Below are 25,798 nucleotides of genomic sequence, written 5' to 3'. Positions count from 1 at the left end.
AAAATTTAAAACTTTTTCTTTGTAAATATGACCAACTACCCAAGTGACAAATTTTGGCAGGGGGATGGATTTGTAACTAACATTATTAATAAAAGTCCAGTAGCTTTAAATGTGAAGAGTACACTTAGCTTAAGAAATAAAGACAAAATTAATTTGGAAGAAATGGAAGATAACTATTAATCAAAAATGTAATACAAATAGTTCACGAATTACTGTTCCATATCATTGATAATTTAAAACTATAGAAAGAAAAATCACAATAAGGTAACCTTTTCATATACCACTTTGGGTATGGTAAGAGAGAAAAGGAGGGGCTGGGGATTTAGCTCAGCGGCAAAGCGCCTGTCTGGCAAGCGCAAGGTCGTGAGTTCCAGTACCGGAGAAAAACAAAACAAAACAAAACAAAACAAAACAAAACAAAAAGACAGAGAGAAAAGGAGGGGAGGAGGGAGAGCAGAGGGGGAGACAGAAACTCTTGCACAGCTGGAGAGAAAATGCTCTCTTATATAGTACAGTCATTGGTGGGAGGAGAATGTATGCTACAAGCTCTCTATATGAGAGTTTAAAATTTGAAATTTACCAAAATAAAATTGCATATATTCTTTGGTCAGGAAATTCCAAATCGAAGAATGATGTTCACATACATAATCACCTTGAAATGGCATATTATAAAGATATACACTTTATTTTGATAGCAAAAACAAGAAACTATTTAATAAGAAACTATTATTTAATAAGTTAAATAAATTATACTATGAGCTACAAGTGTACTTCACTGGTAAAGCATATACAAGCCCAGCTCCAATCCTCAGCAGCACACACACACACACACACACACACACACATACACACAAATTTAGAATCTATCCTAATAAGGGAATCCCTCTTAGTCAATAAAAATAAGTTGTTTATACAAACTGATCCATTGTTAAATTGAAGACTTAGGTACAGAGGACTCTATGTGTTGTGGTAGTATTTTGGTAGAAATTATGTACACAGCCACACATAGATAACCTCTGAAAGGATTCATTTTTAAAAAAAGAACAGAGTGGTTGGGAAATAGTAGCCAAGGGAAACCTACTTTTTGCTATAAACTTATGCGAACGTTTTGAAATTTGAATAAACTATAGACGCTACCTATTAAAATTATAATTATTAATGTTATTGGTAAGTCTACAAGGATATCATAGATTTACCATAACGTTAAGAAAAACAGTATCTACCAACAAAGAAATGATTTTTGAAAGGTGATACATGGAATAATGGACAGCTGTTAAAAATTAATTTGATTTTAATATGTAGTTGTTCACTTTTAAGATTAAAATACAAGTTATCATACTTGTACTTAACTGTATGGAATTTTACTTCAGTATTTATAAAACAAAAGGTAAACACATGTATATAATGTACACAACTAGGTATAATTGTGGAAGATGTCTTGGAATTTTACATACTATGAATACCTCAAAGAGGAAAGTAGGAGAGTTTAATCACTCTTTTAAAATTCAGTTCTGCATTGTTTTGAGTTTTACAAGATCATACTCATGATTAAAAATATACACTGTTCAAAAAAATTTAGAAAAATATACACTGTTCATAATTTAAGTCATTGGGCCCTTGAGGAGAATTCGGGAACTACTTGGTTACATAATATAATTTTATTATTTTTGTCTGAGTTTCCCAGTGGTGCATGTTTTCTACTGTGCTTCCTATTTAATATATTCAAACATTAGGAAGTGCATATAAAATAAATGAGAAATGTTTCCTTGTTTACCATGTGTTAAAATTTATAGGCTGAAATTAACCTAGGGTCAACATTTAAATCTCAATAAAAAGAAATATTTGATGAAGAGCTTAAAATAAAAGGTGCTTGATTGGTTATGAAAACAACAACTGGGATTTCAACTTAAGAAACAGCCTCAGTTCTAACCCAGAAATTCTTTTCTGTGTGTTTATTCTTTTTGAAGACTTGTGTCGGGCCAATTTACAGATGGTCTGGTAAGCCACAGGAAAATAACCTGCTTAACTCATGAATCATAAACAGTTACTCTAAATAGTTATTAATGCAATTTCTCAAGGCATCTGCTTAACCCAAGGGAATATTTTACCCAAAAGTTTGAGTCTTGCTTAAAATCAAATAGGTAGATTGATGCCCTTTTTATAAGTGAAACTGACTCATAATGAAGCCCTTTGGGAGCTTCATAATCTAAATTCCTCACCACAGAGAAAGATTAAAATTAATTCATTCAAACCAAATTCTGTTCTGTAATTAATAGAGCTTATAGGAAGGACCATGTTGAACAGTTTTCACAATTGAATATCACTGAGCACTCCAAAATACTAGAATGCAGGCTATTTAATGAGCAGAAAATATTTTCCACAGGTTCTTTAATGTACACAGATAAAAACTGCATTCAAAAGATATTAAACCATGAATTTTCAATTTTCAAAAGTCAATTATCTTGCAAATAACTGAAGAACTAATGAATGAGAATGAAATCCTCGGAGAACTGATGGAGGCAAATCGAGTGCTGCTCGATTAATCAAACACTGTTCAACTTTGGGTCAGGTAAATGAATATTTGAATTTATTGGTATTAGATACTAGGACTAGATACTATGTTTTTGGAGTATGATCCAACACGATTCATTAACCAATGGACGTAAGACAATAAGTGTAACATACAGCACTGTAGTTCTCCAGACTTACGGATGTTGGGACAAGATGGCTACCCTAGAAGGTAGAAAGGCTCCCTCTCTGTTAGTGGGGGAGAATGGGACTAGAAGGCATGAATAAGAAAAGGAGAAGGGGGAATGGGACTACAAATGATTGAGGTGTGTTAAATTCTTGTACCACTTTCCCAGGATGAATTATCCTGTATTACTTTAATAATAACATTATTATCATCATTTTGCATTGCTAACATGCTGTAATAAAAAATAATAAAATAAAATTACTTCCCTAAACAGAGAGATGGATGACTATGCTATGCTATCTATGAAACATCTGAGTTAATAGAGCCTCAAGATGAATATAAAAATAGTCCAATTTTTACACTACAAATTTAATCAAAACATTGACTCTCTCTCCCTAGAAAATATTTTATTTATAGGAGAGTAAAAATCTTCACTTTCTACCTTTTCCCCCAGTGAAGTGAACATTCTGGTGAAGAACATTACTGAGAAAAAAAGAGACACCATCTAGTCATGATTTTAAAATCCTGAAAAAAATAAGTATAGAAGAACCTTATATGATAAAAGCCATTTAGGACAAACTATCAACCAACATGAAATGAGGAAATATGATGAAAGATTTCCCTCTGAAATCAGGAACAATGCATAAATGTTCACCATCATCATTCCTGTTCAATATAGTACTGAAAACATTAAATTTAAAAGAAATTAGAGCAATCAGTCAAGAGAAAGAAATAAAAGGGATACATATAGGAAAAGAAGAAGTTGGATTATTTACAGATGACCTGACCCAAGAAACAAAAAATTCCATCAAAAAACTCTGGAATTAATAATCAAGTTCAGCAAGACAGCAAGATACAGAATCAACACACAAAAATCAATAGAATTCCTGTGTGCCAATACTGAACTCACTGAGAAAAAATTAGGAAAATAATATCATTCACAAACCATCAAGAAAAACTAAATATTTAGAAATTAACCTAACCAAAGATGTGAAGGCCCCAACACACACACACATACACACACACACACACACACACACACACACACACATATCTTAGTACTCTGAAAAAGGAGATTGGGGAGGACATTATACAATGGAAAGATATCTCCTGCTTTTGGGTAGACAGAACAAATATAGTCAAAATGGCTATACTTCAAAAACTGATAGAGAGTTAATAAAATACCAATTAAAACACCAAGAGCATTTTGCACAGAACTAGAGAAAACAAAAACTCATAGAACCATAAGAGAATCAGAATAGCAAAAGCAATTCTGGGCAAAAAAAGCAAGAGACAAGGCATCACAATCCCATATTTAAAGTTATACTGCAAAGCTACAGTGATAAAATAGCATGGCACTTGCACAAAAAACAGACAAATGGATTAATGGAACAGAATACAAGATGCTAAAATAGCCCCAGCATATTTGTCTATCTGGTCTTCAACAAAGGGGCCCAAAACACATGCTGGAAGAAAGATACCCTCTTAACAAATGAGAAACTATCTGCAAACAGAAGATTGAATCTAGAACATATTTCTCAACATGTGTTAAACTAAAATCAAAATGTAACAAAAATTTAAATGTTAAGATAGAAACACTTGATCTACTAGAAGATAAAATAGGTAAAACTCTTAAAGACATAAGAAAAGGCAAAGATTTTCTGACTAGAACCCTAATGGCACAGGAAATGTTACAAAGAATCAACGACTATGATCATATAAAATTTAAAAGCTTCTGCACAACAAAAGAAACAAGTAGAATAAAGAAACAACCTACAGAACGGGAAAAAATTCTAGCTTTCTCTTGGACAGAGGACTAATATCTAGGATATACGAATATCCCAAAAAATCAAAGCCTTCAAAATCAAAATGGGTAATTGATGTACAGACACTTCTCAGACGAAGAAGTACCAATGGCCAGAAATAAATGAAAAAAATACTCAACATCTATGGCCATTAGAGAAACGCAAATTAAAACAATACTGAGATTCCATTTTACTCCATCAACAATGGCTATCTTCAAGGAATCAAGCAATAACAAATGCTAGAGAGGCTGTGAGGAATTTAGGAACCCTTCTACATTATTGGTGGGATGGATACCAGTACAAACATTGTGGAAAATGTATGGAGATGCCTCAAAAAACTAAAACTAGAAATCCCATTTGATCCAGTAATTCCCCTTCTAGGTATCTTCTCGATAGAGTTAAAGTCAACATATTATAGTGATACACGTATACCTACGTTTATAGCAGCACAATTCATAATTGCTATATAAGAGGCCTATATGTCCATCAACAGATGAATAGATAAAGAAAATGTGGTATTATCTTGTAATAGAGTACCAGTCTGCCATAAAGAAAGATAAAATTGAGTCATTTGTAGGAAAATGATGTACCTTGTGGACATAATGTTAAGTGAAAAATCAGATGCACAAGCTTAAATATTGCATGATTTCCCTTATATGAGAAACTCAAAATTTAAATAAAAAGCAAAATAAAAGATAAATCATAGGAAATAGGGAGATAGATCTTTTGAAAAACAGAAGGAGATCAAGAAATGGAGGAAGGGGAAGGTAAAGGAGGGAAAGGGGATTAAAAAACAATTAAGATGTATTATGTACACCCACCAACTCCCATAAGGAATGTAATGATTATGTACTGAAAGCATTAAACAATAAAACTTAAAACAAACAAAAGATTCTGAATTGCTGTTTTCTGATGATTCAATGAAAAACAAAAGTTTATACTTGACATCTCAGCTTTAAATTCAAAAATCCACTTTTCCACAGGTAGGTGGCATACTACAAGTCTTCAAGATGTCCAAATATCAAGGTGAAGTCCTTGTGATACCCTTTTGTGCTTCTTTTTCTTTACCCTCAAGAACAGAGCCATCAGTGGATATTATTTTGCAAATCTACTCTCAGAAATACTTAGCCACATAGCCCTCTAGTAAAAGATCCTTCCCAGTTCAATCAAGAAACAGCATCACCTGGAAGTAAAAGTTGCTGATGCCATGATCTGCCCAGAGGGTTAGCAGTTGTACCCCTGAGGTCAGTGTGTGTATTGATTCGCTTTCAACTCACAGGGCCCCCGTCTCATTCCTTACAGTAGCTGCCCCCTGGCCAAGACCAGTCTAGTGACGACCTGAAGCAACTTAGTAGAGGATTGCCAATGATGGTGAAACTCAAGAGTATGGATTTCCACCATGAAACTGTGCGAGCCTAAGATTCAAAGTCACTCTTTTCTGTTTGCAACCACTCTGATAAACGATTGGACTTGTTCAATATACTCAGTGGACATTCCAATAGCAATGTGAGGGAGCAGCACAAAGGGAAAAGGATGAAGTTTTATTCTATAATAAAAGACAGAACGGAGTAGTTTTCAGAAAAGTCTATTGAGCTCAATCAGGTGCTTCACAGGCAAGTCAAAACAAATATGCTTTAGATTATTTTGTTTCTAAATAAACTTTATATGCCATCTCCCAATCAGATGGACAGAAATAGCCCTCACCAAAATTGTTAGTAATGTTTTTGGGAAATCTAATCTTTTCTTTTGGGCAATGCTCAAGGATTAACAGATTCATCTTTTAATTTGCTATAAGCTACAAGCAGATATTCAACCATGTTAAAATTCTTCATAAGAGTAAATTGTCTCAAAGAGAGGGTTTGAATTATATACCTGCAAATAAAGCACATGAATCTTGGTACATTCAGCAACATCTATTTTGAGTGCTCGGGGCTGGGGATTTAGCTCAGCGGCAAAGTGCCTGCCTGGCAAGCACAAGGTCGTGAGTTCGGTTCCCGGTACCGGAGAAAAACCAAAATAAATAAATAAATAAATAAATAAATAAATAAATAAATATTTTGAGTGCTCAAGAGCTCATTTTTACTTATTAGATTGATATTTTTCAAAATTAGAGATTCTTCAATTAGTGGGCTGTGGTAACTAATGGAGAATTTGTCGTCTCTGATATGGGAATTTAGTCATCTTTGTAGATCTGTTATGCCTATCATAAAGTATAAACACACAAAGAGTGAAGGCTCTGCCTAAAGTTGTTCACACAGGCCCTACTCAGCACAGGCTACAAAGCAAGTGCAATCTGAATGCCAAGTAAAAGTAATAAAAGAGAATGGAAAAGAACAACACAAGTTTGTAATGAAAAATAAAATCTACCCCTTCCTATTTGGCACAGAATATAATGAGGGCAAAATCAGTGACTCATTTAACTTTCTATCTTCAACACTCACTGTAGTCCCTGAAATATTACATATTCATTACCTTAATCATTGCTATTGATGATGGACAGACGATGGACAATAAGTGAGACCCTTGTAGCCCACTCATAAAACAATGCAGCATGATATGGTATCTAGAACACTTACTCTGAGTTCACTTTCCTCAATTAGGTAGAATCATGCCTCCTCCACAAGATAATGGTAAGCAATAACTCAAACAAATGAAACACAAAACATAGCCCATCGAGAGTACACTGGACTGTTTGCTGAATTACAGTGGTACATACTTTTAAGTGAGTTAATAGGCAAGCAAAGGACATGAGTCCACCACCACCCCCAATCACAGAATTTATTTAAACTGGAATAGCCAGCTAGAGGAGGAGGAGGTGAAATTTTCCTCCATATGGAGAACACTTGTAGTCTTCTTCCCTTAGATGTACAAAATGCTGTATATTAATAGTAGCAATAGATTTTGACTGCAGGACCTTGCAACAAACTAGAGTCTTAAATCTGTATAGTTGCTCCTTTCTTCCTGTGCTACTGAACTATGAGGTAGTAAGCCATTTAGGAGTGTTAGCAAGCACAAGTAAAATGAAGAACAAAAATCCACTTGGGACACCATCACCTCTTCTGCCCAGCTGAGAAACTACTTCTTTGTATCCATACAGTCAGTTCCATATTTCAAGGACCTGAATATCCATTTTTGGGTATTCAAAGTCTGTTCTATATCTCTGTTCCCTAAATGTTTTTTATTTTAGTGATTCATTTGAGCCTGCATGAGGGAAATCATAAATGAGATAAAAAATTATATCAATCAAAGTTGTTTTTTTTTCTAGCTATAGAAGTAACTTTAGTAAAGGGAGAAAGGGTAACATCAAAACCATAGTTTTTACCTCATGACCAAACTCTATTTCAGTGGTAATTGAGAGTAAGATATTATTCTCAGGTTCCAAAACATAAAAGGTGTACTTTTACCCCAATTAATAAGGTAATACATTTAAAGCATTCTTTACTCTTTGATAAACAGATTTAAGAGGAGGTTAGTGAAATAAATGTCCTAAGCAAAGCAATAGCGACAAAAATAGACAAACAAAACCAAATTCTTATGTCTTCCTCCAGTGACAAAAGGTTACAGAGATGGAGCGAGCAATGAGATTTATTAAATCATCCAGGTTGACACACTGGGTCTGCTCATTTCCCACAGCAGGAGAGTACTCTATGTCCTTGACTTTGGGTTTTGTTTGGATTGCTTTGGAAGGATAAACACATCTGCTCTAAAGAAGGACATCATGTGCTGCTGGAGGCATCCACTGCCTTACTACCTGAGTGACTTAGGGAACATTCCACAACCCACTCTTATATTTACATGGAATCTTTGTTTGATGACAATCAATATATTTCCTGTGCTGGACACTCTCATGCTGTTCTAACACACAACATAATTCTTGAAGGATTCCAGTAATTGTCCCCAGTGTGATGTGTCAAGAACAACAAAACAATGGCCTCATTTTACATGACTCTTAAAAAGTCTTGGAGCCACCAAAACAAATTATGTGTGACAGATGACTGTTTTTAAAAATTCACCTTCTCACCACCCCCAGAGCTGTTAGTACAAACTGAGATTTTTGGAGCAAAGAAATCAGAAACAATGGGATAGACAAAGAGAGAGTGAGTATTTGTCTCATTGCAATAAAACTGAATGCTTTGGACATGTACTCAAACAGCACTGTGCTGACTGGCATTGCTAACCTCCTGTAGCCACCCTGTAGCTCAAAAACAGGCTCAAGGTTGGCCTCCTTCAGAGTCAACACATCTAACTGCCTCATCGTGTGAATTGAGGAGAATTTAGTCTCTCTGTCCCCCAAAATTCTCAACCTGTCAGTATCCATATTTCTAAGATTTCACTGTTGAGGCTTTATTCTTTGGAGTTAAGAGGTACCACTTGTTAGCACAGTGGTACTTCTGGAACCCATAAGCTTTAGATCACCATCCATACACCGTATAGGCAATGTGTTTCCAAAAGTGAGTTCTACTGGGTATATATCATTAAAGGATACTGCAAGGTTTGTCGTTCAAGTAATACAAACCTCCCTACTTGTCTTGCGAATAGTTAAGCCCCTGTGCCTAACCACTCTACTCTTAAGAGCCTAAATGTCTTTATACTCTACTAGGTATTCTTGTATGCTCAGAATCATTGCCCTACTCATTAACTATTTACTGAGAACCTATTTTGTAACTGAGATAGCAACAGTTCCTGGGGAGAACATGAATAAGATATCTGATCCATGCCCTTCGAGTTTGATATAATGGTGGCTTCAGAAAAAAAACATAGTAAAGCACCACTGTGGGAAGAACCATTAGGGCGGAAATATGGATATTCTGAGTGATGACAGAACAGAACTAATAATGGAACTAAGCTGTGACCTAAAGAGTGAAGTGCTATTGGCCAGGGTTGAAAAAAGTTTTTAAAAATGATGCAGGGGAGAGAAGAGTAAGGACCATATCTTGGAAGCAAAAGGAGTTTGCACCAAAAGGATTTAAAGGCATTTAGTGAGACTGAGTAGGGAATTACAAGAGATAAGGCAAAAAACTGAGTAAATTTCAGAGGAGAGACTTTATAAAGAGGTTAACTATTTCACTCAACAAACGTCAGAACATGTTTGAGGCTGAAAAGAGATACTGTTTAAAATTATGCTGAAATAATAGGGATACACTTAGACTGTTGAAGGAGCCTACTTACAAACTATGTGAAAGACAGAGGTCATATAAAGGGCCATAAGGAGCTATTAAATGTTTAGGGTGAAGGATGAAATGACCAGATTTATTCCTAAAAATAATCATTCTGGCTGCATGGTAGCAACATTGACGGCAAGAAGATCATTCAGTAGCTACTGCTCCATCCAAGGGGAAGATGATGGTGACCTTAACTACAACAGTGACAATAGAGGTGAAAGGTAGATGACAGGAGGTAGGAAAGCAGATTTTTGCAAAGGGGAAAGAGATCAGGAGATGGTGGGACAGAGAAGGTAGGGGAGGGAAAGAGGATGAAAAAAGAAATTAAAGTGTTTTATGCACATGTACCAGCTCCAAACAAGGAATGTAAACATTATGCATTGCAAATATGTACCCAAAAAAAGAAAGAAAAGAGAGGAACCAGAAGATGTATGGAAGCGGGAGGGAGGGAAGAGATGGGGGTAAAAAGGAAGTAAGATATATTAAGTGCATGTACCAATTCACCACACATAATGTAAACATTATGTACTACAGATATGTACTAATAAAGGGAGAAAGGAAGAAGAAGATGGAGTGAAGAGTACTTGGGATTTGGCAAGGAAAAAGAAGATTACAAAAGTGGAGGATGAATCTTAGCTCTCTGCCCTGAGCAAATGGATTCACAGTGGCACCATGTAACAAAGTTGGGAAGCAAATATGTTGTTGTAATTGTGGTAAAATAATTACAAGCTCAATTTTGTACATATTAAGTGTGAAAGGTTATGGGATATCCAGGCGGAAATCACTGTAGGTAATTAGCTATATATGCAGATATGAAATACATGAGGAAAGGCCAGGCTAGAGATGTGATTTGATGACCACTGCACTATAGATCAACTATACCCAAACTTTTTGGTATGAAGGGCTGCTTTTGTGGAAACTCATTTTTCCATGGATTGTGGTGGGGGTGGTTTGCAGATGATTCAATGGCATTATATGTATAGTGCACTTTATTTCTATGATTATTACAGTACAATATATAATGAAATAATTATATAATTTAACATAATGTAGAATTGTGGGAACTCTGAACTTGTTTTCTTGCAACTAGATGGTCCCATCTTGGGGTGAAGGGGAACACTGATACCTGAAATACGCTGTGTCAACTTTATTCTATAATCTTGTTTTGATTACTGTTGCTGCAGAAAATCATGCTTCACAAAAATAGAATGCTGGAAATGCAAGCAGGATTTTCAGTGCTTTAGTGGGAACCTCAGAAAATTAACCTAGACTATAATACAGAACATATGGATTTTTTGAAATGACCTCAAAGATGTTTTTGAAAATTCAGCATCTTTTGGTGGAGTTTTGGGGGGCTTCTATGTAGAGTACCATGTCATCTAAAAATAATGATAATTTAAATTCTTCCTTTCCTGTCTTTATTCCTCTTCTTTCTTTCTTTTGTGCAATTGCTCTGGCCAATGTTTCCAGAACTATATTAAATAGAAGTGGTGAAAGTGGACATCTTTGTCTTGTCCCTGATTTTAGAATGAAAGCTTTTGGTTTTTGATCATTTAGTATGATGTTGACTAGTGGTTTGCCATAGATGGCTTTTATCAGATTGTGATAAAGACTATCAGTTCCAATTTTCTGTAGGGTTCTTATGATGAATGGGTGTTGGAGTTTTCTCCAACACCCATGCAGAAAAGCTTTTTCTGCATATATTGAGATGATCACATGGTTTTTGTCTTTGGCTCTGTTGATATGGTGTTTGACATTTATTTATTTGCATAAGTTGAACCATCCCTGCATTCCTGGGATGAATCCCACTTGGTCATGGTATAATCTTCCTGAAGATTTGCTGCATTCAGTTTGCCAGTATCTTACTGAGGATTTTTAGCATATATATTCATTAGGGAGATGGGCCTGTAGATCTCTTTTTTTGGTTGTGTCCTTCTCTGGTTTCCATATCAGGGCAATACTTGCTTCCAGTACTGGTTCCCTTTCAATTTAATTAAAGAGTGTGAGGAGTAATGGCATTAGATCATCTCCAAATTTCTTGTAGAACTTAGCAGTGAATCCATCCAGAACTGGGCTTTTCTTTGTCACATAGCTGGATACACAGTCAGCACTCAAAAATTAATAGCATTCCTATACACAAATAGCAAACTCACTGAGGGAAAAATTAGGGAAACAACATCTTTCACAATAGTATTGAAGAAAATGAAATACTTAGGAATCAGTCTAACAAAGGAAGTGAAAGACCCATACATTGAAAAACTATAGTACTCTGAAAAAGGACATCAAAGAGCATATCAGAAAATGGAAAGATATCCTTTGCTCTTGAGTAGGAAGAACCAACATAGTGAAAACAGCCATACTTCAAAAATTTTTATACAGATTTAATGTAATCTCAATCAAATAGCATTAACATACCTAACAAAATTAGAGAAAATAAACATACAATTAATCTGAAATAAGAAGAGACCTAGAATACCAAAAGCAATTCTGGGTAACAAATGCAAGGCAGGGGGCATCACAATCCCTGACTTGAAGTTATACTACAAAGCTACTGTGATAAAAATAGCATGGTGCTGGCAAAAAAAAACAGACCAGAGGATTAATGGAAAATATTAGAAGATTCAGAAACAACTACAAACACACTCAGCCACCTTATCTTTGACAAAGAAGCCAAACATGTTCCCTGGAAGAAAGATAGCCTCCTTAACCAGTGGTGCTGGAAAAACTGGCTTTCCACATGCCGAAGACTAAAACTAGACCCATGTCTGTCACCAGGCACTAAACTAAAATCAAAATGAGTAAAAGATCTAAATAGTAAAACAAAAACACTAAATTTACAGGAAGAGAAAATAGGTAGAACTCTTGAAGACATAGGTGCAAGCAGAGACTTGGTGAACAAAACCCAGATCACATGGGAAATACTACAAAGAATCAACAACTGGGATCTCATCTTATTAAAAAACCTTTTGCACAGTAAGAAAAACCACCAACAGAGTGAAAAGACAGCCCACAAAGTGGGAAAGAAATATTAGCCTGTTGCTCCTCAGACAAAGGACTAATATCTAGAACATATAAAGAACTGAAAAAAATCAGATCCTCTAAATTCAAAGACCCAATCCAAAAATGGGCATCTCAGATGAATACAGACTTCTCAGATGAAGAAATACAAATGGCAAATAAATATAAAAAAAAGTTCAACATCATTGGTTATTCAAGAGATGCAAATTAAAACAACACTGAGATTCCATCTCACTGCAGAAAGAATGGCTATTATCAAAAAAATCACCCAATAACAAATGCTGGAGGGGCTGTGGAAAGAAAGGAACCCTTCTCCACTGTTGGTGGGAGTGTAGACTGGTGCGACCACTGTGGAAATAAGTGTGGATATTCCTCAAAAATCTAGGACTAGAGGTACCTTTTGACCCAGCTAGTCCCCTCTGGGTATATTCCCAAAGGAATTAAAAGCAACATACTACAGCAATATATATGCACCCATGTTTATAGTAACACAGTTGGTAATAGCTAAATCTTGGAAACCACTCAAATGCCCATCAATGATGAATGGATAAAGATGATGGGGCTTTTCTTATACAGTGGAGTACTACTCAGCCATCAATAAGTTTAAACTTAAGACATTTATAGCTAAATGGATGGCCCTTGAGACCATAGTATCAAGTGAAACAAATCAGACACACATGTGTAAATATCTCATTAGTTCTCTGCTGTGAGAAACCACAAGTGTAAATAAGGACCAAACTGTATAATATATATTGTGAAATAGGAAGAAAATGTTCAAGTGAGAAGGGGAATTAAGGAGGGGGAGGGGGAAAGAAAAAAATGAGAAAAGAAGAGAAAATGGAAACAAAGCTTTTGTAAGTAAGGAGGGGAAGAGGAGATGAAAGGAGGGTAAGGGAATGGGAGGGGAAAAAGACAGATCAAGGTATATCATGTACAGGTACAAATTCCCTATGATGAATGTGATCATTATCTATATCTAAATAGTACCAATAAACTTACTTACATTTTCTAAGACAGGTCACCATTACTTGTGATTCAAGTAGTTGATGCTCTTCTAGCATGGACAAAGTCAGTTCACTGGCTTATGCACAAATGGGCCCCAAATCCACTTCTTCCCAGTTTTGGGGGTCTTTCGTGGTTGTGAAGCAATGCCCAAACTCTTTCAAAAGCTGATATAGGTGATTATACATGAGCTGGAAGAAAGCAGTCCACTCAGTCTCTTTCAAAATTTCTGCTAACATTTGAAATATGTCAAAAAATCTCAAAAGTTCACTCATTGACTCCTAATTCCAGTTTGACTTTGGATTCAGTCATTTTATCTGCTGATTTGGACACAGTTGTCATTCTCCTTTGATGAGAAAGATTGAGTTTGTTGAGCAGGTTGAATATGTCATACAAGCAAGCAAGCTTTGTGACCCATTCCCTATCACTGAAATGTGCTGTCAGTGATGAACGCTTTTCTAGAAGAAATCTCTGGAGTATCTCTCATAACTCAAAAACTCTGGCCAGTGACCTACCTTTAAAAGCCATCTCATCTGTGTATATAAGAGAAAATGCATGTGCTCTATATCCATCTCCTCACGGAACTACATGAACACATATGAGTTATAAACATGCACACTAATGTGGTCGATAATTTTAATCACATCCTGCAAAACATTAACTACAGGTACCAATTTTGGCTGATCAGAATTTCTCTAAGGATGACACAGTGCATTAATTCATATCCAAAAGGGACCTTTTTTCCTTTTCTTGTTTTTTTTTGTTTTTTGGTTTTTGGTTTTGCTTTTTTTTCTGGTACCAGGAATCGAACTCATGACCTCGCGCTTGCCAGGTAGGTGCTGTGCCGCCGAGCTAAATCCCCAGCCCCCCTTTTTTTCTTTTCTAACTTTACTTTTTATTAGAATATATGTCATACATACTGATCACATTAATCATGGGAAATTTGTACCTCTGTGTAATATACCTTAATTCTTTTTTCCCTTTCTCCTCCCTTCCCTTTTATTCTTCTTCCCTTCCCCAATTACAAAATGTTTCTATTTTTATCTTCCATTCTCTGTTTTTCCTTTTCCTTTCCTCTCCCCCAACCTTGTTTCTCTTCCCATTTGAACATATTTTTCCTACTTCCCAATATCCACCCTCCATATGCTCTTTATTACCCTTTGGGTTTCTCACACAGCAGAAATGATGTGATGTTTTAACTTGTGTGTCTAATTTATTTCACTTAAGACTATGGTCTCAAGGTACATCCATTATCAATCAGTGACTCAGATTTATCCTTTTTCTTGCAGAGTAGTACTCCACTGTATATAAAAAGTACAATTTCTCTATCCATTCATCTATTGATGGGCATATGGGTTGTTTCCAAAATTTAGCTATTTTAAGTTGTGCTGCTACAAACATGGATATGCATGTATCACTGTGGTATGATGCTTTTAATTCTTTTGGAAAGATGCCTAGAAAAATAGCTGGGCAAAATGGAACCTCTACTCTTAGTATTTTGGGGAATCTCCATACTGATTTTCATAGTGGTTATATCAATTTACACTCTTACCAGTAAAAGGATTCTTTTCCCCCACAGCCTCACCAGCATATGTTATTGGTTGATTTCTTGATGATAGCAATTCTTTTTGGAGTGAGATAGAATCTCAGTGCTGTTTTAATTTGCATTTCTCTAATGACCAGTGACGCTGAATATGTTTTCATATACTTACTTGCTGTTTCTACTTCATCTGAGAAGTGTCTATTCAATTCAGATGCACATTTTGGATTGGTTCTTTAAATTTGGGGTCTGACATTTTTGAGTTCTTTATGTGGTCTACATTTTAGTGCGTTGTCTGAGGAGTACCTGACAAAATTCTTTCCCATTCTGTGGGTTATCTCTTTACTCTGTTTACGGTTTCACTCACAGTGCAAAATTTTTAATTTGATGAGATTCCAATTGCTGATTCATTATGATATTTCCTATGCAGCTGAGGGTTTTTTTTTTCCATAAAGTCTTTGCCTACACTTATATCTTCAAGAGTTTTACCTATTCTATTTTCCAGAAGATTGTTTCTGTTTTTATATTTAGATCTTTGATCCATTTCAATTTTAGTTTAGTGCTTGGTGAGAGACATGGGTCCATGTTTAATTATCAGCATATGGAAAGTCAGTTTTCCCAGCACCATTTATTGAAGAGACTATTTTTCTTCTACCAAAGTACCGCCAAAGATAAGGTAGCTGAGTGTGCATAGAGTAGTTTCTGCATCTTTTAATCGGTTCCACTGAGCCTCAGGTCTGTTTTGTTTTGTTTTTTTTTACAGTACCATGCTGTTTTTATCATGGTAGCTTTGGAGTATAATATCAAATCAGGGACTGTGATATCCCTTGCCTTGCACTTGTTGCACTTGTGAATATCTTTTAGTATTTTAGCTCTCTTCTAATTGTAGGATAATTTTCTTTAGTTCTGTGATATGTGCTATTGATATTTTGATTCTGTATAAAGATTTTGGAAGTATGGCCATTTTCACTATATTGGTTCTGCCTATCCAAGAACAAGGGATATCATTCAATTTTCTGATATCCTCTTTGATCTCCTTTTTCAGAGTACTGTAGTTTTCAATGTATAGTCTTTCACTTCCTTTGTTAGATTGATTCCTAAGTACTTCACTTTTCTTGATGCTACTGTGAAGGGTGTTGCTTCCTTAATTTTTCCCTCAGTGACTTAGTTATTTGTGTACAGGAATGCTATTAATTTTTGAGTGTTGATTCTGTATTTAAGTATGCTGCTGAATTTGGTAATAAGTTCTAGGAGTCTTTTGATGGAGTTTTTTGGGGTCTTTATATAGAGTATCATGTCATCTGCAAATAATGATAACTTGCAAATGGTGAACCATCTCAGTATACTTGCTCATGGTGTATAATCTTTTTGATGATTTGATGCATTCTGTTTGCCTGTACCTTGTTGAGGATTTTTCCATCTATGTTCACTAAGGAGATTGGCCTCTAGTTCTCTTTTTTGGTTGGGTCATTCTCTAGTTTTTGAATCAAGGAAACCCTTGCTTCTGGAACGAGTTTGGGAGTAATGCTTCCCTTTCAGTTTCATTAGAGAGTTTGAGGAGTACTGGCATTAGATCGCCTATAAAGTTCTTGTAGAATTCATCAGTGAGTCTGTCATGGCATGTTTTCTTCCTTGATAGCTTTTTGATTTTATATTATTTCTGCAATTTCATTGACACTGAATTTTTTAAATATCTTTTTCATTTTATATTGAATGTATTGGTACAATTTAGATATACATAAAGATCATACTCATGCATTTATACCTCTATGTGACATATCTTGATTCCCCTCTTTCCCCCAACACCTTCCCCTCCCTTTGACCCCTCTTCATCTCCCTATTTACAAAGCTTTGTTGCCATTTTATGCTTTCATTTCTTCTGAGTTTTCCATCCTATTAGAGTGCAGGTTTTTAAAGTAGGTGTTGATGATATTCTGTATTTCAGGAGGGTCTATTGTGTTTTCACCCTTTTCATTCTTAATTACAAGAATTTGGGCCCTTTCTTTCCTTTTTTGATAAGATTGGCTATAGGTTTGTCTGTTTTATTTAATCTTACAAAGAACCAGCTTTTGAATTCATTGTTTTTTTGTAGTCTTTTCTTAGTCTCAGTTGCATTAATTTCTACTCCGATCTTTATAATATCCTCCCTCATACACACTTGGGTTTATCTTGTGCTTTTTTTTTCTATCTGCTTGGATTTCAACAACAGGCTATTTATTTGAGTTTGCTTTGTTTTTCTCATATGTGAATTCGCTGCTGTAAATTTCCCTCATAGAACTGTTTCCATTGCGCCCCATAAGTTCAGGTATGTCATACTGGCATCATCATTTAATTGTAGAAACTATCATTTCTTCTTTAATTTCATAGGTAGTATTTTGTTTGTTTGTTTGTTTGTTTGTTTTCCAGTACCGGGAACCGAACTCACGACCTTGCGCTTGCCAGGCAGGCACTTTGCCGCTGAGCTAAATCCCCAGCCCCATAGGTAGTATTTAATTTCCATATGTTTATGCAGTTTTTGTGGTTTCTTTTGTCCACTGATTTTCAATTTCATTGCACTGTGATCTAATAATATGCATAGTATAATTTCAATTCCTTTATATTTACTTAAGCATGTTCTATGAGCTAGCATGTGGTATATTTTGCAGAAAGTTCCATGTGCAGCTGAGAAGAATGTGTATTTTGTTGTGGGGTGGAACTATATATATATATACATTTACATTTATTCAAAAGTTTGGTTCAGCTCCAGTACTTCTTCGATGATTTTTTTGTCTAGTTGATCTATTTGGATAGTGGCATATTGAGGTCCCCTATTACGATAGTATTAGTGTTTATCAGATTTTTCGTATCCATTAATGTTTGTTTTATATAGTTGGGTGTGTAGTATTTGATGCACATACATTTAAGATTGTTATCTCTTCCTTTGGAGTTGTTCCCTGAACAAGTATGTAGTGACCTTCTTTATCTATTTTGATCAGTTTTGCCTTGAAATAAACTTTGCAAATAGAATAGCTACCCCTGTTTTTTCTGGGTTCCTGTGACATAGAATATTGTTTTCCATTTTTTTAACGTTTGGTCCATGAATTTCTTTTTGAGTTAAATGTGCTCCTAGTATGCAGTATATTGTTGGATCTTGTTTCTTGGTCAATTCTGTCACTCTATTTCTTTTGATTGGTAAATTAAGACCATTCACATTGAGGGTTATAAATTGTATGTATTGACTTATCCTTGTCATATTATTTTTCTCTTGTTGGTTCCCTTTCTTTCCCCTCTGTTTAACTGCTTGCCTTGCCTGGTGGATTTATTCTTTTAGGATTCATGGAATTGCTGTAATCACTGTATTTTGTCTTAGAATGTCTTAGAATGTTTTTCAAACATTTTTGGAGTGTTGGTTTTGTGGTCATGAATTTTTCCAGTGTCCTTTACCATGAAAATATTTTATTTCTCCATCAATTTTGAAAGATAATTTTGTGGGGCACATCAATCTGGGCTGGAAGTTGCTTTGCCTTAGGGCTTGAAATCCTTCACTCCAAGCTCTCTGTGACTTAAGGGTTTGTGTTGAGAAGTCTTCTGTGATTCTGTTGGGTTCTACTTTACAGGTGATTTGTTTCTTTTCTCTAACCACTTTTAATATTCTATTCTTGTGATGAATTTCTGGAAACTTGATTGTTATATGACTTGGTGTAGTTTTTTCTAATTATGGTTAGTTGGTGTTCTGTATGCCTCAAATTCTTCTTTCACGCTTGGGAGGTTTTCTGCTATTACTTCTGCTCTTCTGGGTTTTTTGTGTTCTTTGTGCTATCCTCTGACTTTTCATTGATTCTGATTAATTTTATGTTGTTCTTCTTTGCATCATCTAATAGCTATTTGATTGATATTTCATGGTCTTTTACTATTTTTAAGAATTCTTTTATTGGATGATCACCAACTGCATACCTGTCTTCTACACTTGATGTTCCATCTTTATATTGATTAGTTCTTCTGTGTTTACTTTCAATACAATTTTTAATTTCCTGAATATCTGTTTAAATCTGTTTTATGGAATCTAGTTCTTTCTTATGTTGGACATTTATGTTTTCCATCACTTTCCTAAGATCCTCTATTTTTTATCTATATCTACCTTAGATTCACTAACCATGTCCTTTGTTATGGTCATCACCTCTTTAGTTATTTGTGTAATTATTTCTGATTTTTTTCTAGAGATTCATTCATCTGCTTTTTCACTTCCACTGTTCCCATTTCATAAAGTTCAGCTGGGTGGCTTTTGATTTCTTCCACCTCAATGTCCCCTAGATTTGCCTTGGACAAGTTGGAGGTCTGGGAGTGAGTTTTGCTTCCATCTTGCTTTCATTTCTGGGGTGTGTGTGTGAGAGAGAGAGAGAGAGATTTATTTTCTGTGTTGAGGGTTTGAATTGTTCATGGTAAGCAGCTTTATTATTAGTATAGAAATCTCTGTAGGAAGTGACTATTTTTCAGATATGTCTTCTAGGCACAGCTGGCTTTTGCCTTTTGAGTCTGTCTCAAGAGCCTACCTCTTCAGGTTATTAGGGATGAGAGATTATTGCCTATTTGGCCTAGCACCCAGTTCCTTGGAACTGGTCTACAGCATTCTTTATAATCTCCAGATAATCTCAGTATTGGCACACAAGATCACAATTAATTATGTCACATTGGCTAAGGTAGTATAATCAGTAATAATAATGCCATCAGCCACAGTCTAGAAAATGACAAATTGTGATAACTATTAATTTGCCACTTTTAACCACAGGTGCAAAATTGATAATTATATAACAAAATCTAAAACAAATCAGAAAATTATATACAGTAAATATCCACTCAATAGAGCAATTTTGCCCTGAGGAGAGAAAATTTAAAAGGGATAAGAGGAAAAAATAGCAAAATAATAAAAGAGATAAAGATTAGAAACAAGGCTGAAGGACAAAGGAAGATTACCCAAGCTTCAGAAAACTAGTAAAGAAGACAGAAGGGGAAGACAGAAGGAAAAAGCAAATCAAGAACAAAACAAAATGAAAGAACTAAAAACAATGTTCACATCATAAAAAAAAAAGAAGAAGAAAAACAAATCAAAGAAATAAAGAGATTTCTCTGTGATTTCTAGCCTGTGATTATCTTCTGGGGTTTACAGGGTCTGATTTAGCACATGTCTCTGCTGTCACTGGTAGACAAAGGAGGCAGACAGAGCCCAGATCTGTGCTGAATGATCTCAACAAGCCTGCAGTAGGATTAAGGTGGGATATTGGATAATCCCAGAAAACCTGAAGTAGGAATATGGTGGGTGCTGATTCAGGTGCTTTCAGCTCCACAGAAGTTCAGGCTGATCCTGGCCTCTGATTGTGGGGTTGGGACCTGAGTTATTCATCCTACAACACTCTAGGTGCCTCTTGCCAGTCTAACCTCAGCTCCCTTACCCTGGACATCTCCCACAGTTGTCCCTCATCTAGTCACTGTGGGGTTTCAACATTGGGAGCCCTGAGATGAAGGCAACCCACAGCTTCTCTGAGTCTCAGGTTCAGTTGGCCCCTCCTTAAAGTGTCATCTGGCCAAGTATCCTCTTCAGGGGACATGGCAGGCACTTGGAGAGAAGTCATGCACCAGCTATTGTAGCACACAGCATCCCTTGCTCTGTTCTATTAGTGCATTTCTCCTTGGAGGAGTCACCTGTGATCACTCTGTGTCTGTAGATTCAATCTTCCTATCTCACACCATGAGCTAAAAGTCTTGGAAAAAGTATAATTTGTCCTCTCCTTTTACTGTGTTATGGTCTGTTGCTTCACTTTCTCTGTGGGCTACTTTCCCTTCAGGTCATTCCTGGGTTCCAGGGAACCACCTCCTTCCTGCTTTTCTTCCCTGAGTTATTTTCCAGTGTCTGAATTCTGAATATAAAAGTAGTTGATTTATTGCTATTTACCACTCTTCCATATCCAAGAAGTCCTCAGAAATGTATATCCAAAGAAATTATGAGATTTGCTGAAAACAATCAAAGCAATCTAACTTAGGCATAAATAACTACAGGATAGAATTTGAGGTTTTCAGTTTTTATGCATGAAGAAATTCTCATCAAAAATGGACAAAATAATGCTGTATATCTGACATGGAAATTTTTGGATGTGTGCCTTGACAAATTCTTTACGTTAAATCATGTGCAATCATTGACAGATTCCTCACTGACTTGGCAACAGATGACAGGCAGGTTCTAGAGACAATTAGAATAGCAATTTACTAGACAAGGAACATTAGAACATGAACTGGAAACAACAACTGTGATATTGATGCTAAAGAATTTAATTTACCTTTCTCACTGCTGACTACACCCATTTCAGAAAGAAAGAAAGGTGAGTCCAAAGTATAGTCAACCCTTCTTTTCTGTGGTTTCTACACCTCTGGATTCAATCACCTATGAGTATAAAATATTGGGAAAGAAATTGAGTCTGTATTTAACACAGGAAGACTTACCATTATTTTCCAAGCAATATAATAAAGTAACTATTTCTATACTATTTGCATAGAACTAGGCATTTTAAGTAAGAGAGAGATGAGTTAAAGCATATGGAAGGATGTGCATAGGTAGCATGCAAACACTACTCTGTTTTATATAAGGGAATTGAGCATCATGGATTTTTGTATCCATGAGGGATCCTGGAATCAATTCCTCACAGATATGCAAAAATGACTACTTCAGTCTGTCCAATCAGCAAGTTTCATTTCAAGCAACTCTCATGAACCAACAGAAGCTGCTCCTTTAGTGTGCTGAGAAGGTAAGTTTGCCACAGAACTAATCTCACTGATAGAATGAATAGCCTCCATTCCCAAAATATCTCCCCAGTATTCTTTAGAGTCCTAACACACTTAGTATTTGTTCAACTTCTGAATGAAAACATTCAGAATAAGACAGAGTAGGTATTTTTAAGCATATATTGATTATGTAAACAAATACAATAAAAATAACTGAAAAATGATTGAATGCATGAATGAGAAATTAAAATATTTGTGGCCAGGGTGAAAATAAGAACGTAAAGTAGAATGCTTCAAGATCAATTTTACTCTTTTTTCTATGTATATGGACAAAACTCTAGACAATAGATTTCCCATTTTCTTTGATCACAGCTAAATAGAGCCAGGTGACCAAGTCTGAGCCAACCTCTGTGACACATGCCAATTCTAGGTCATCATTTGCTTGTTTGTTTGTTTGCTTGTTTGTGACAAGGTCTTGCTCTGTAGTGCAGGCTGGCCTTGAACTTGCTTATATAGCCCAGACTGGCCTTGAACTCACTGAGGTCCGCCTTCCTCAGCCTCCCAAGTGTGGGGGTTATAGGCATGTGCCATCACAGCTGGCAATTCTAGGTCACTTTTAACTCAAGGTCACAATCTTTTCTTGCCTTTTGAGTTTTCCTTTTCTCATGGACTGGAGCTTTTACACTACTGTGACTTTCCTTTAACCATGCAGATAAGCACAAGGCCCAAGGGGCTATTACTAGAAGACACATGAATCCCTGAGTGTCTTCATAGAACAGAGCTGTCTAACTAATTTAGACAAACCAACAATTATATGAGAGAGGAATAAGCTCATATTTCATTGTAGTCAGTATACTGTATCTCTTTGTTATACTCCCTGAGGATTTAGAACTAATGCAATAAGCAGAAGTATCAATGAATACATGGAAGAAGCAAAGGAGTACTGAAGACAAACTTTACCTTTTTCAAAAGTAAGCACCATTGTAAGGTTCTAAAGAACCTTAATGTTTCCCAAATAAAATACTTTTGGAGATGTTTGGGAGCTTTGTGTTATATCATATATAAGAAATCATCCTTAAATTGATTGAGTGGCAAGTGAAACTCACAAAAGAATTAGCAGTCTGCTCAGATCATTCTTGCATTCATTTAGTTAGTAAGCACCAATTCTTTCCAAAAAACTCATAGGTAATTTTCAAATCATTGTTATAATCCTTTTAGTACATTTAGCATAATAATTCTACCATCCTAATTCTACCCTCACCCTCAAACAATACTCCTGAAGAATCTTTTAATGTGTGATATATTTCAGAATCTGAAATTCTTGAAAGAGTATAAAGTATTATATAACTCTGACTTTCTGTTCTAATCATTTGTTTCTGAAGTTAAGTTCTGGATTTTCCTTAGACTATTTTGCCAAATACCCTGCAAGAAGTACCATAATCATACATCTGTTGCTATGCTCAAGATGCTGGCTGACTTTTGAACTGATTCAGCCCTCTTTCCTGCAGCTTCTGAATCTTTCTCAATACGTTGCTGAAGAGAGTCACCACTAAATAACCTGAAGGGGCGTAAGTAATTTTCTGATGTCCAAAATTTGTCTACCCATACCACCAACTTGCATTCTAACTCATGGTTTTAAAATCATTGCCCATCCATACCCCATTTCTTTCTTTCATGTGTACCTAAATCATCTAAAAACCCAAATCTGTGAAGTTGCTGTGGTCATCAAGGTTCTTCCTAGCCCCAAGACTTTGAAGGTATTCCTGTCCTTTCAGCATCTGTAGGTCTTAAGGTCTCCATCATCTGCCTAGACTTTGAACCACTTGCATTGCTCGTTTGAGGAGTCTGTTCTTCCTTCTGGTATAGGATTTGAATGGTTGGGTTCTTCAGTCAGGTTACAAGGTCTTGCAGATTAGATTTTAGCAAGTGATTCTTCTTGATCTTGTAGGAGATTAAATGTAGACTTTAGCAGATGTAATTCCCTATTCTCACTCTTTTTCCTATTAAACATGCAGTCTTTACTCTTTTCAGGAAGCATTATCATTGTGAGTCCCAGATTTATTAATGGTAATAATTGTAACTGAAATGCCAGGAAGTTACATGTTCTCACTAATAGTGTTAGTAATGATAAGTATCTAGAAGATGAGATCATTCATATGCACAATGTGTAATACCTCCTAATCCTACCCTCCACCCATGCACCTTTGTCAGTTAGTGACTGACCGTTACTATGTACAACCTGAAACTCAAGAAGTAGACCTATTTCATTGTTTTCTGATCAAAATTAAGCTAAAATAAATTATCCTGGAACTATAACCAGACTTGTCCCACCTTACCAATGAACCTTTTCACCAAGAAGCTGCTGTCCCCTAATTACATGTAATTAAGATCAATCAACCTGTGTCCTTCATGATTGGTATGCAAAGTAAGTTTCCAAAGTCCCAGATACTTCTCAGATATAGGTACTAAAACTGAAGGTTCTCTAGTCTTCTGAGATTAATCTAATCTTCTGAACTACATATGACTGAAACTGACTATAACTCCCTCTACATACAGACAACCTGCCTAAAAATCAATGTAAAAGAAAACAGAAACAAATAACAAATCCTGCTGACATTATCTAAACACCTCGATCCATATATACCTGACTCATTCTTCGATCCATATATACCTGACTCATTCTACTATGAACCTTGTCAGTCACATAGGTAATTTTTTTTTTGCTTTATGATAGTTTAAGATGGGTATCTGTCACCAGAAGAAACCTGATAAATGCATATGTATATATAAACTATATCATATATGAAATATCTTAAGTTTAAAACATAAACTTTAAATATATTCATTAGAGCTGCCACTGCATTCCAACTTGTTACATCTAAATTATTTCCCTCTATTCCTACCACCCAGCTCCTAAGGGTGAGTTCAGATGCAAAGACAAGAATGTCTTTGCTTAATTCCTCCTGCTTAGTGACTTCAACTGCCTCTTGAGTAAAAGTAGTCTTCCTGCTTCTTCTATATTACTTTTAGCTACAGTTGTATGTAATTTATTCCTCCTTGGATGAACTGTAAGATCCTGAAGGAAAAGCATTCTGTTTCATGCTCATTTTTGTCCTTTAGAGCTCAGAGTAGAAGATGTAACTGTCTCAGAGACTTTTGTTAGGACTTTATGGGTTGTCACATGAAATATTGATTTTCCATAGCCGATTGCTTCAGTGATTCAGGAGTTTCATTAAAAGAAGCAACTGCAGAGCAGTTTACTAAAACAGATTCTGGGTGAAAAATAGTTTGTTACTGTTGAATGTGGGCTCAAGCCTACAATTCTGTAGACTCAGCATCTTTCAACACAGCACAGTCCCTGCCTAAATATTCTGGGCAATTGTTCATTTATTTACTTCTGTGCCACAAAGCTAGAATAACTTTGGAGAATAAAGAATTTTGATTACTAGCTTATGGCTAACCTGAAAACTCTTAAGCGACCCACTGTCACTACGGAGAACTCCTCGTGTCTAAGGTCTCACCTTACTAAGTACAGATAGAGCATAATTTAATATTTTTATAACAATCTATTTTAGCATTTTAAGGTCATCATTAGGAATATCAATTTTCTTTGTCATTTAGACATAGAAACTGTACAATATGGTCTCACATTTTCAGCCACAAAATACACACTAGAATATTTTTAAACTCAATTCCTGATACGGTTATTACCGTTGAACTTGTTTATTACCTAGAAGCTGAGTTCAATGGAAAAAAGTCAAATCAACTGAAGGATTTGCAGTTCTATTATACTGTTGGGATGGAGTAAAATTCATGAATGAATATA

Source organism: Chinchilla lanigera, unplaced genomic scaffold, assembly GCF_000276665.1.
Source record: "Chinchilla lanigera isolate Chin_1 unplaced genomic scaffold, ChiLan1.0 scaffold00048, whole genome shotgun sequence".
NCBI lineage: Eukaryota > Metazoa > Chordata > Mammalia > Rodentia > Chinchillidae > Chinchilla > Chinchilla lanigera.
The sequence above is the reverse complement of the archived record's forward strand: the minus strand, read 5'-3'. Positions refer to the sequence as shown.